General features: G+C 36.0%; 1 protein-coding gene across 36 annotated transcripts in view; it reads right to left on the reverse strand.

Annotated features, from left to right (window-relative positions):
- Positions 1-13,814, reverse strand: part of DTNA (dystrobrevin alpha) — a 379,818-nt gene that overhangs the window by 199,733 nt on the left and 166,271 nt on the right. For all 36 annotated transcript variants that reach the window (XR_001819812.2, XM_037732403.1, XM_037732400.1 and 33 more), the window contains one exon: positions 2,280-2,404. The gene's annotated coding sequence lies outside the window, so the exon portion shown is untranslated. The remainder of the gene's footprint in view (positions 1-2,279; positions 2,405-13,814) is intronic.

Raw genomic sequence — 13,814 nt, forward strand, 5'->3', positions numbered from 1 at the left:
ACCAATATTAACGCAGTGATGGATATATGTCATTTATGCATTTGTCAAAGCACAAATAATGTACAAAGCCAAGAATGTACCCTAATATAAACTATGGACTTCAGGTGATGATGGATTAATGTAAGTTCATTGATAGTAACAAATATACCACTCTGATGGAGGATGCTCATAGTGTGTGTAGGGTGTGTGTGTGTGTAAGGGGATATATAAAAACTCTCTGAACTTTCCACTCAATTTTTGGGGTGACCTAAATTGCTCTAAAATAAATTTTACTAAATAAATAAATAACACATTGTATGATTCAGCTAGATGAAGTTTTAGAATAGGCAAAATTAGTTAATGGTCATCTAAGCCATGACAATGGTTTTCTCCGTGGAAGGAGTGACCTCTATGGAAGGTCACATGAGCAGGACTTCTGGGGGCACTGGTAATCTCCTTCTTGATCTGATTGGAAGTATACACTTTGTAAAAATTCATTGAGATATACACTTACTTGTGACCTTTTTGTATGTATATTTTATCTCAATGTCTTAGTAAAGCATTTTAAAAGTAAAAAACACCCTGTCCAACTTTACATTTACATTTAATTTAATTTCCTAGGAATCATTTGCTTTCCTGAGAAGCAAGTAATCCTATTTGTTTTTCTTCCAATAATTTTGGAAGAAATTAATGAAGTTTGATGGATTAGTTAGGATTCAACCAAGAAAAGAGAAACCATTCTAAATATTTAAAATAATGGACTTTAATACAAGGAAATGGTTATAAAGATGAAAGAACTGAGAAACTAAATTGGGAATAGGGAATCAAATTGAAGATTAGCAGGCTCAGGAAGCCAAAGGCACTATCACTCAGGGGTTCAGGGTTCAAGCTCATGGGAAGAAGCTGGAGCTAAGGAGTGGGAGGGGAGGGGAGGCTCTAGCTGGAAAATATAGCCCATAGGGTCAGTCCCTGTGGAACAAACAGAGGTGGGGCGGGGCAAGGAATGGCCCTGAAGCTAACAACAGGTACAGATGGGCACAAGTGGAAAATAAAAGGTTAAGGAAATAAGTTTTTCATTTTCATTTTTTTCTTCTAGAGTAACTGTTACACTAGGCAAACTGATTTACTGGTATTTTTGATGGGCACCAAGTTTAGCTTCTGGGAACTAAATAAAATTACCATTTGAGCTCTACATCCAATCTCGATAAACTAAATTTATATACCCGTAAGTTTATGAAAGCATTATTCACCATTATTTTGAAGTTAATAAAAAGTATTAAGGAAGCATCCCTGCCTTTCAGATTAGATTTAGATTGTGGCCAATGCTCTGTCCACTGCATTATTTTACTGGCATTGTAAATAGGTATATGCTGGTGTTCTGAAGATCACCTTTCTTCAAATCACATAATAAAGTCATACTTTGAAAACTAGACTTAGGAGGAGGTGGAAAGCCACACAACACCCTCCAGATGACCACTACTCACTTTCTCCATTCCCCTCTATTCTGCTAAAAGTGGCAATGGCATATATCAGACTAATATCAAAGCACCAATCTGTAGGCTCTTGTCTTTTCTAGCACAGACGGGTGATGACATATGATGATGTAAAATATATTTATTCATCCATTTTATAGCCAGACAAAACAAAGCTTAATGTGAGTGTTGTATTTGTTTAATTGTACGTAGCAGTTTAAAAATTTAGTGCACCTGCCCTTAAACATGCCCTACTTTTAATTCCAAGCAAAATTCCCCAATAAGCAGCATCTAAAATGGTATCCCTACCTCACACACAGATTTGTTAGTGACTATACCATGATATCACCATCAAATTTTCATTCAGTTTATGCCATCAAAAATTTTGTCTCATTCTGGTTTATTACTCTGATATGAAATACATTTTACATTTTACAAATTATATAACCTTTAGAATAGAATGAAGTAGTATGGCATTTGCTTAATAAAAACCAGGAAGAGATGGTCAAGACAATCTCTATGTTACATAGTTCATAGTTCAGATGGTTTCTGACAATAATAATAATAACAATAAATAAATAAAAGATACAGAGAGTAAGTCTTTCCTTGTCTGGAACTGCACTAAAGGTATGAAACTGTAAAGCATTAATAATATTTATTTAGCCATCTTTCTCTGCCTCATCAGCAGAGCAAGATGGCTAAATAAATGTTATCGAATTATAATTTGATAATATTTAAATCCATTTTCTTTTCATGTAAAGGAGAGGAGTACTTTAAAGAGAAACAGTTCAATATTCAACTTAAGTTCTTTGTCCTAAACACACTCACCTAAAATTCAATGAAGGGACAGCATGAACTTTCCAAAACCATCTATATTCTTTGAAATGTCAGTTGATTATGGCACTTAAAGACTTCCCAAGCACTTCATCCAGGGATTGGTAAATCCTATTTATCTGCAATGAGAAAGTAGACTTTTATTTAGCTAAGCAATTAACACTTCAATATTTATTACACAAACAGGAAGCCAGAATTGGCAGATCTAGAACATATGATATTTTATAAATCCCCTTATCCTCTATTAATAATGTATGCAATTTAGAACCTTGCTTTTCATTTAGTATAAGAAATATTTATAATAATAGACATTTATGGTAGAAGTCATTTAACAGATGAGGACAATGACTCGCAGAATGATGAAATTATTATCCGAGATTTAAAAGCTGGTTAATGATAGAGAGTGGCCTGGAAACTTGGGTTCCTGATATAGCTCTATGGTTTTAGTTGATTAAAAAAAACAGAAATAGAAAAACACAGAACTTTCTTTATTTTCCAAATAGTTTTATGGAATATTATATTGCCATAATTTTTACTAAAGCCAAGGAAAGTACTGCTAAGATCAGAGTCCTCAGACCCACATTTCCTCTAATGGTTTGAGCCTGAGTAGTCATAAGCAGATATCCTATAAGAGTGGACAACAGCAAAGTGGACTACAAAGGCAACCTAATGTTACTTAATAATCCATATGATTATGTTGTACAGTAATAACAAATACGTTATAAATATTTCACAAGATTGACTGTTAAAGTTTCTTAACTAAGCTTAATGATTTTATAAGCTTTTCCCTTCTGAGAAAGAGACAAACCCTAGACTGCCCACCCCAATGCCCGAGATTCCCGACCCTAGCCTGGGAGTGACCCAGGCACTACACTCATCATCTGCCCTCAATCAGCCATCTTCAGTGTTCTCTTCCTCCTCACCCTTTCCTCTTTGCTTCTCCCTGTGAACACACTGGCAGCGTGTTACTATCCCAGGTGCCAGATGGCTTGAGGCAGAAATATTTGGAGCTTAGAAAATCTCATGTCAAGAATGAGGAAAAGTGTGGGGAGAAGGGACACAATAAAGTAAAAGGGACAGGCATCTGAAGGCAGTGGGGAAAGAAAGGGAAGGGATGAAAGGAACCCAGCTCTGCACATTTGCTGGGTGATGGGTACCCTCTGCTTCTGACTCCCACCTAGTGCTTTCCTCTCCCAACCCAGGTTATCTAAAATGACTACAATACTTATTTCAGCTGTCATGACTGGCTTCAGGCTTCCTATGATTTGAAGTACATAAAGAAAATTCTACAACAAAATCTTCCCCTTCCTCTTATCTAAGTCTTCAAACATGTTCATTATTACATGAGGCCTCTTTATGATATTGTTTTGCTGTGTCCCCATCCAAATCTCATCTTGAATTGTAGTTCCCATAATTCCCACATATCATGCGAGAGGCCCAGTAGGAGATAACTGACTCCTGGGGGCTGCTACCCACATGCTGTTCCTGTGATAGTATAGGAGTTTTTTCCCCTTTGCTCGGCACTTCTCTCTCCTCCTGCCATGTGAAGTATATGTTTGCTTCTACTTCCACCATGACTGTAAGTTTCCTGAGGCCTCCCCAGTCATGTGGAACTAAGTCAATTATACCTCTTTCTTTTATAAATTACCCAGTCGCAGGGAGTACTTTTCTAGTAGTGTGAGAATGGCCTAATACAATTTAATAGGATATAAAGAGATTTTCACTACACAATTAACCACTGTTCTGTGACATTCGTATCCAACAGTCTTTCCCTGTGCTATGATTCTAGGCACATACATGTGTTTGACATTCTTTGAATTAAATGTTTTATTACAACAGTAGTATTTTCAGATATGTCTTGTTTCTTAAAGCACATGCTATTATTCTTTTAAAAAATTGGAGTTGGAGTAGATTAGACCTATGCATCTGAGAATAAGTTATACATTAAAATATTATTTCTCCTCATAAACACAGATCTCTAAGCCACAGCACCCGGAAATAAATGAAAATCTTATACAATCTCATGTATTATACTTTCACCTAAGGCTGTTATCTATGTATATAATAAAGTGAGCACACATAGATAAACTTATATCCAGCTCTATCTGGTGATGTAGAATCACTCAAGAAATCACTTGGTATTGTCCTAGGGACCTCTTGGGATTTTCCTGCTGGTTGTTGCTTGTGTTGTATTTGACAATTTTGGGAAGGATGATTTGCATATTTCCTTTTTTTTTGTCCAGGTCCAATGGGTTACTCCAGACTGCAAAAGATTTGGAGGGAGCCTAAACAATGCTCACATAGAGACACTGTGTTGAAGTACCCCACAGGTGGTCCAGGTTGACATCTTGACCAGGATCTATGATTAATAAAAGTTATACCTTGGGTGGTATCCTGATCACAAGCCAGCTTTAGATTCTTCTGTTCCTCCTCCACAAAGAAGAAGCCCCATGTCACCCCATATATCACAGAGAGTGATTAAAAGAAGTTAGTTGTCTAATCTGGAGGCAGATCCATCCCTTGGCTTCTATCCTGCATGGCAACTCCAGAGTATACAGAACTAAATACCCTCAATTCTTTCTACTCTTTCTTTCACCTGAGGGTGGCAGCCTCCCAAACCCTAGTGAATTCAAGGCATCAATCCTATTCTATTCTTCCTGCAGCCTACTGGACGTGTGCAAAGCAAAATTCTCACATGAACATTGGGTGGGAATAAAAATCATACCTTTCTCCTCTCTCCCTCTCCCTCTCTCTGAGACAAGGTCTTGCTCTCTCACTCATACTGGGTACAGTGACATGATCATGGCTCACTGCAGCCTCAAACTCCCCAAACTCAAGCAATCTTCCTGAGTAGCCGGAACTACAGGTGCTCATCATCACACCAGGATAATTTTTGTATTTTTTGTAGAGATGAGGTTTTGCTATGTTGCCCAGGTTGATCTTGAACATCTGAGCTCAAACAATCTGCCTGCCTCAGCCTCCCAAAGGCTGGGATTATAGGCATGAACCACTGTGCCTGGCCCATTCTCTCTTAAATTCTTACTTAAATTACAGGTCAGCTAACTTAAATTACAGGTCAGCTAACTTAAATTCTAGGTTGGCTAACTTGTAAGTAGAAATTAAAATTTAGTGTCATGTTATAAAATAAAAATACAGTATCCTTTACTAAGCTCCCAGAAAAGCTTTCAGCCAGGGTCTGAATTGGAGTTAGACCATAAAAGAAAGAAATATTTCATGTATTTTGAGTGCTGCATTTTAGGCATATAGTTTGGATGGAAGTTGCAGTAGGCACATTTTTGCTTAACAAGAGAGCCCCCTCAAGTAGAAGGACAAAAAAACAGAACGGGCCACCTAAAAAGGTAGTGATCTTCATACTTCATATCGATTTAAATAGAAGTTCAATAATCATTTGTAGCGGTGGGATTTGGTAAAGCATACATGTTTATTACACATTTATTACAGCATATACACAAGTTGGGATATGTGGTGCCTTCAACCCAGATTCTGTGGGACCTAGCCAAATATTAGACTGGAGAAGAGTTAACATTCATGTTATTATTCCTATTTATGCCCAGACTGATGTTCCTACCATAAATAGCACTCCGTTCTTACTCTCTATTGTTTATTTTGATATATTCCCCTGCACTGCCACTACCTGATATATTATTTATTCCTCATCTCTTCACACCAGAATATAGCTCTGTAAAGGCAAGAACTTTGTTCATTGTTGTGCACCTGATGCTTAGAATGGTGGCTGGCACATAGTGTGCCTGCAGTAATAATTCACTGCATGAACAAATAAACGTATGAATGAATGTATATTTTTGGTTGTCACCAAATTTAAATCTATCGAGTTTGGATTGTTTTTCTCACAAAGATTTGCAAGTCAGATTAAAGCTTCTAGATGATGATTTTATTTATATATACTTTAGAATAAACAAAGTAGGGTTAGATACAAGATGAACTAGCAGGAATATAGTAAAAGAAAAATCCTATTACACTTCCTTATTTTAAATTTGTCTTCTTTTTCTTAAAAATATGTGGTTCAATTTCCTTTCACTTACCCCTGTAAATTTGTATGACATTAAAAAAATTTCATCACAATCTGAAGAACTCATGGTTATTTTATTTACACTGAAAATATAAGGAATCCAAGCAGTAATTTTAGCTACTTTCATTATTATTGAGGAATGGGCAGCCTACATATTAAAAGGAGGAAAAAAACGGTGCCCTCCAGGACTTCTTTTGATGGTATGACTTTTGTCCAGTGGTTCTCAATCAAGTTGATTTTGCTCCCAGCGGATATATGACAATGTCTGGAGACATTTTTGGTTGTGCAGGGTGGGTACTTGCAACTGGCACCTAGTAGGTACAGGTCAGGATGGTGCTGAACATCTGAAAATTCATAGGACTATGGCACCCCAACCAAATAATGAACCAGTCCAAAATGTTGATAGTACCCAGGCTAGGGAACCCTGGTAGGTGGTCCGAGATCCTTTGAGTCCAAATACTATTCTATAATTTCATCACAGGCCCCATCCAGACCTCTGAAGTTGAACAAAGCAAGTCTAAATTCCCTTCCGAAGCTTTCTCCGACTCTATATACCATGTGAATTCCTTCTTACACCTCCCAGCTGTGCTCTTAGACCCTCCCTATATTCCAGTCCTTAGTGCTGCCATACCACTCTTGGAGGTCTTTCATTGCAGCACCTGTTATCATTTAAAATTACCGTGAATTTTCTTATCCCTTTATAAGAGTATGTACAACTCTGGGCAGGGACTTATTGCTTGTTTCTTCATCATCTCTAGCACATAATCTTTAATGATGAATAGCAATCATCACTAAATGCTTGTTTGAATAAATGATTGATGGTGGAACAGTTAGCAAACATGAAGCTCATGTTTTCACATCTGGTTCCTGTACAGAGTTGCATTATATACTTACTCAAATAATTTCACCAGATTATTCATTATTGGCCTAAGAACTTCAAAGTGGCTTAGAAAGCTGCAGTAAAATGGATTTGGAATCATGGCTCTTGGACTAAACCCCAAATCACCCCAGGCACAAAGATAATAAGTCAGAGTCAAGGAGAGGACTGCTAGGAAATGGGCCTTTTTGGACACTTAAAAGCTGGAAACAGAATTAGAGCTAGTGGACACTTAGGCATCCTCTCTATTTTAAGGACTTGCTCTTGTTGACACAGAGCTCAGTATGAGAGGCAGGAAGGTCTTACACGTCATTATTTCCTATAAAGGGTATAGCCTATTTCTTCAAGCCCCTAGGATAAAGGGACTATGGCTGTGAAGTTCAGTTGTTCACATTCAGTGTGGTTCCTTTGTGGAAGGGCAAGATCACACAGTGGGCTTCTCCCACGAGGGATTCTGGGTGCCAAGGACAGTGCCACTGAGACTGGCTGCATCTGCTCCTATGCTGGCCAGCAACCTCATTTCTGTGAAGTTTTAAAATCTTTGGACACATAATCAGGGAAATTAATCTAATATCAGAAGGGGCTGTGCATGTATAATTCGTTTCATCAAATCACACAGCCCAGTGATTGCAGGAAAATGTGTGTACTTCATAATTCTGGGTATCCATACAGGCCACTGCTGTGCCTCACTTTTCAGATGACTACTTTAATACTTATTTCTGATAAAAATTAACACGACAGCAAGAAGATATTTGAAAAGTATAACATAGTAGTAGAGAATTTGGTTTTATTCTTGATATTTCATCAATAGACATGGATAAAAAGTTGTACCTTATCACTTAGATTAAAGTAAGATAAAGCAGAGAGAACAATATTTGGACAAAATAGCTGTCAAAAGGAAACAATATATACATTCAGCAAAGAATGTAGAATTTTTCATGCCACAAAGCCAAAGACCTGCTGACATTCAGGAACACTGAAGAAATAATACGATGGCCTGCCTGTCAATAACAGTTCAGTTAGGTATCCTGTCAACTGTTCAAAGGTGCTGAGAAAAATGAAGGTGGTTTATAAAGGACTTCTCAGCTGTTTCTTGCGCAACACTTTTTTTCTTTCTGAAGGACTGGTTCTGTGTATTTTTCTGTTGCATTATATTGCAAGGTTAAGACAGTTGCTTATAGAGATAATACTTGCATTTTTAAAAGGCAAAGTGGCTCATGCCTGCAATCCTAGCACTTTCAGAGGCCAAGGCAGGCAGATCACTTGAGCCCAGGAGTTCGAGACCAGCTTGGGCAACATGACAAAATCCTAATGATGAGTTTACTTAATCACTAAACTTAAGTATCTCAGATATTTTGTTGAGACAAAAGAAAGAAAGAAAGAAAGAGAGAGAGAGGAAGAAAGAAAGAAAGAAAGAAAGAAAGAAAGAAAGAAAGAAAGAAGAAAGAAAGGAAGAAAGAAAGAAAGAAAGAAAGAAAGAAAGAAAGAAAGAAAGAAGAAAGAAAGGAAGAAAGAAAGAAAGAAAGAAAGAAAGAATGAAAGAAAGAAAGAAAGAAAGAAAGAAAGAAAGAAAGAAAGAAAGAAAGAAAGAAAGAAAGAAAATAAATTAGCTGGGCCTGGCGGTGCATACCTGTGGTCCCAGCTGCTTGGAAGGCTAAGGTGGGAGGATCACCTCAGCCCAGGAGGTGGCGGTTACAGTGAGCCAAGACTGTGCCACTGCACTCCACCCTGGGTGGCAAAGTGAGACCCTGTCTCAAAAAAACAAAACAAAACAAACAAACAAATAAAACAAAAGAAATGTGAAAATAATTGGCCTATATACTAATATTTACTAAAAATCAGGTTTTATTAAAAATAGATCAAGAGACAAAAAGAAACATGGAGTTTTAAAGTGCATTTTTTAAAATCAAAGTAACATTCTTTTTAGGAAATGTGAAAAATATGATAAATTGTGGAGAAAATTAGTATCACCCACATTCCACCCCATAGGAAATCACTATGAAGATTTTATACATTTACTTCCAGTTATACACACACACACAGGCATATGTTTGTGCACATATACACACACCACACTATTTTTAAGGAAGTAGTTGAGGGACTGTAAACTATATATAATTTTGTATTCGGATTTGAAACTTTTTATGTCCTATTAGTAATCTATACATATTTAGCATGAATACTTCCTCTGATTATGGCTATGAAATTATTTTTATTAAACTTGCTCATTAAAGTATATGATACATATGAAGATAGGAGGCATCAGTAGTGACTGAATGCTCCTTTTTTTATGTACTTTATATACACATTCACACAAAACACATGTCAGCTGCATTTCAGGGTAAAGCAGTAGTTACAATTTTATTTTCATATTAAGGCTTATTTTGTTGTATAAATCTCTATTGTACAAAACTCAGGTACCCCAAAATATCAGAGTCACTTTCTTAGAATATACTTTTAAAGGGAGTGATTATCTCATTTTGTATCTTTTTAAAAAATATAATTGAGAAAGCAATGAGAGTCCCATTGTGTATTTACTTTCACAAATAATCAGTAAATGTAAGTATCTCAGGTTTTCTTAGATGAAAATCTCCTTTTATGAATATAAGTAGGGCAATATGCAACTAAAACCAAGTATAGATAAATGCCACCCCACAGTAATGATCTCATTAGACCTTTACATTCTCCATGTTGAAATTAATTCCAAGTAAGGTAGAAAGATTCACACATTTTTGCTGATCAGGACAAAAAAAATGTTTACCAAAGTGCATTCCTTTGTCTCCTGCTTCTCATTACACTCACTAAGTTGGCCAAAAAATGAATTAAATTGAATTTTGCTCATTAAGTAAAAATGTGTCTAAGTTTAGTCTAACTGGCTTTTAAAAAGCCAAATTTGTAATTACCTACAAGCAGGTACACCAAAGAGTCTATTGAAATCTCTCTGATACTATGTGATCATGATTTTGCTCATAATTTTTTTCTAAGAAACTAATGATACAGTGTAATCTGGTATAAGTGTGTCTGTTGATACTATGATGTAAAGTTCAATTAGAAAAGAAGGAAGGAAGGAAAAAATAAAGGAAGAAAAGATAAAACTTTATAAAACTAGATATAGAACAAAAAAAGCAAAATAGAAAAGATTTTATAGGATCTCTATCAGTTATATTAGTAACATGAAAAACAATGTGGACAGAGAGGAGAGAACACCTTTGCATGCAGGGTACCATACTTCCCACAAATATTCTGAATTAAATTTGTACTAAGCATATGGAATTCCACATTTTTTAAACATCATTTTTCTCTAATGTGCATTAAACCCCAATCATAAAGTCTGCTTTCATAAAAAATGTGCATGCAAATGTAGCAGTTATTTAGACACAATTTCATTAACAAACTCTTGGGCATGAAAATCAGATTCTTAATATTTTGTTGTTGTTGTTGTTATTTGTAATATATATCTTGTTTTCCTAAAGAAAAAAACACTTGTGTGCAAAATATGGGTGGTTGTTTTCTTAGACAGAGACATTTTTTCTGGAAATCAAAAAAAGACAGAAGCGTCTAATTCTAGGAAAGAATGTTCAGGTCTTGCCTTTTAGTGGCGTATTTCTACCTTAACTGGTGGACTTGCCTATGACATATGCCTTAGGAGCCACCTGAGGGTTATTGAGAGCCTGACAGCATTTTCATCTGACTCTGAGGGGATGAGTATCTTTTTTATTTTTATTTTTTTAAAAAAGAAGATAAAAAATAAATCATTTAATTTGGTTCAATAAACTGCCATGCTACTTTGGGGCTAAAAAATGTGATTCCATATCCTACATCAGAGGTTTTAAAACTTTTTGTTCTGAAAACCCCAAGAGTTTTTATTTATGTTTGTTATACTTATCAATGTTTACCCTATTAGAAATGAAAACTTATAAACTTTAAAAATATTTCTAAATTCACTGCTGATAAAACCCAAAGCTACTTGGCAGGCTGAAGGAAAGCTAAAGCTATTGATAGGTGTACTTGCCCTTGTATCTCTGTGATAGAGCAAGTTTGTCCCCCAGATACCTTCCACCTGTTTGTTTAGGCCACTTCCTTAAATCCTGTTCTCACCCCATAACCACACTCCCAGTTTGGAAGGCTGGTGTAGCAGAAACAAGACATATGGGCATTGTATAACCCAGCATTCAGGTTGCAGTTCCTTTTACCCCACTTGTATACTGTTCTAAGTGCATTAACCTACCCCATCTTTCCCCTCTTGATTCTCATTATATGTTTAAAATTGATTTAATAAACCATGTCATTGGAGCATCTTAAAAGAACTGATGTATAAATTCATTTACATGACAATGATAAACCCATTACATGTGACATAAATATATAGATTTTGAATAAAACAGAAATATTTTCTGAAACAAAATTTTGGCAATAAATTAAGCATGGTTTTACATTTTTTTGGAAATCCCCTAATGTCTGGCTTAACGGAAGATAGCCAGATTTATGTATCTGCTTCTGCATTTAATCTGTTGCAATGTTTTGGTTGGCAAATATGAAGAAACTCCAATCTCACAAAGATATGTAGTTTGAAATGGTAGAGTCTTTTCATAGCCTTTCAGATTATTATAGACAGTTTTCTTGATAAAACAGTAAAATTCAACAAGCAATTATTCCTTAAAAATGGAATGTGGAATCTGAAACATATCAATTAACTTCATAGAATCTATTACCATAAAATCCATTATCTGTCTCATACTTAATATAGTTTTTTTAAAAATCTATATATAATTTTATAACAAAATGAACTGGTCATTTGGAAAATGTTGGCTCACTTAGAAAGCAGATCTTTCAAATGTTGATATTTTATTTTTGATAACAAAAAATTACTTTTGTTAGTATCACCACATCTCATCAGAAAGGTATTGAGAAGCTGTCAAACTTATAGTGGCAGATGCAGGCTTTTCAAAATTCTAATTTCTACTTGAGAGTTTGAAATTTATCTTTGTCAGAAATTTCTATCAGTTGTTTTCTCTGAAGTGACAAGCTTACTTCATTCGTTTTCAAAAAATATTTGCCAAATACCCCTCCTGAAATAATCATAGCTTGTCTGCTCATTGTTCTTTCAGATAAAAATGTTCTATGAAAGAACTGACTAGTTCCACTTTTACCTTGAACAATACTTGGAGATAACTATTGCACTTCAACACATTTCAAAAGTGCTTTATGTGTACTTACATTTCCTTGCACTATTAAAAGGACGTTGCCTGGCACAGTGGCTCATGCTTATAATTCCAACACTTTGGGAGGCCAAGGCAGGAGTATCGCTTGAGCCTGGGAGTTCAAGACCAGCCTGGGCATAGCAAGACATACCAAGACCTTGTCTTTACAAAAAAAGAAAACATCATCCTGGTGTGGTGGCATGCACCTGTATGTAGTCCCAGCTACTCAGGAAGCTAAGGCAGGAGGATTGCTTGAGCCCAGGGAGTCAAGGCTGCAGTGAGCCAGGATCGTGCCAATGAACTCCAGCTTGGGTAACAGACTGAGACCCTGTCTCAAAAAAATAAAAAAATAAAAATAAATAGATAAAATGATATCATTTATAGTTCCAAGACTTAATAACATGCTGTTGCTTACTTTGTTCTTCACCGGAAGTACATGGGAGTAAAAAAATATAACTACCAGTAGAGCTTGGTGCCATGGCCTTCAACATCTAGTAATGAGGTTCCAGCAGTTTTACTTACTGTTACTTTTACACCATCGTAATGGTGCAAAATGCCCACATAGTGAATAAGGCAAATAATATGTTAGAATTGTTATTAAAATAGTTTTTATCTCAAGAATCCCATGAAAGTGTCTTCATTTTGAGAACCACTGTCCTAAATGGAAGGGGATATATTAAAATGGTGGAGACAAAACTCTGAGGTTGAACAGAGTCTTGACTCAAGCACCTTAATATATCTCACCTAATATACACAGCCACCTTAATAAATCTCACCTCTTTGCTGATTTAATGTCTATGTATATGGGGCAAATTACTTAACCACTCCAAGACCCATTTTTCACACGTCTAAAAGAGTTGCTCCTAAGGATTAGGAAGAACTAATAACGGAGTTTTTCCTCAGGGTTAAAGGAGATCACTTAGTACAGTGCCTGACAACTTTCAACTCAATAGATGTTAACTATCATTACTAATATTTATATTATCATTTCTTTTTCAGATCAAGAAGCAATGCTATGAGAAAATCATAATATCAACTGTGCGTTGGAATTTATCCTACCTAAATCCAAATTTTAGTTCTATGATTCTTGTGAGTACAAGCTACGTGCAGATATGTTTTTCCTGCTGTATTAAGATTGAGATTTTGTCCCTCACATTTCAATTTTGCAAATCCTTGGGTAGTCAGTCATAAGAGACGTTTCTCAGTCATTGGTTAGTGGGGATAACTGAGAAATGGTATTTGACTGGGTCCCAGAATCGCCCAGTCCCTGATCATCTTCCTGTCACATCATGCTGGGGAAGCAGGTATTTAATAATATTTATGCTACAACCAGAAAGCTGGATCACAAGGAGTCACTGGGTCCCCTTTTGCCTTGGGCCTAGAACAAACACTCAAGAGAT

Source organism: Cebus imitator, unplaced genomic scaffold, assembly GCF_001604975.1.
Source record: "Cebus imitator isolate Cc_AM_T3 unplaced genomic scaffold, Cebus_imitator-1.0 Scaffold448, whole genome shotgun sequence".
NCBI classification, from domain to species: Eukaryota; Metazoa; Chordata; class Mammalia; order Primates; family Cebidae; genus Cebus; species Cebus imitator.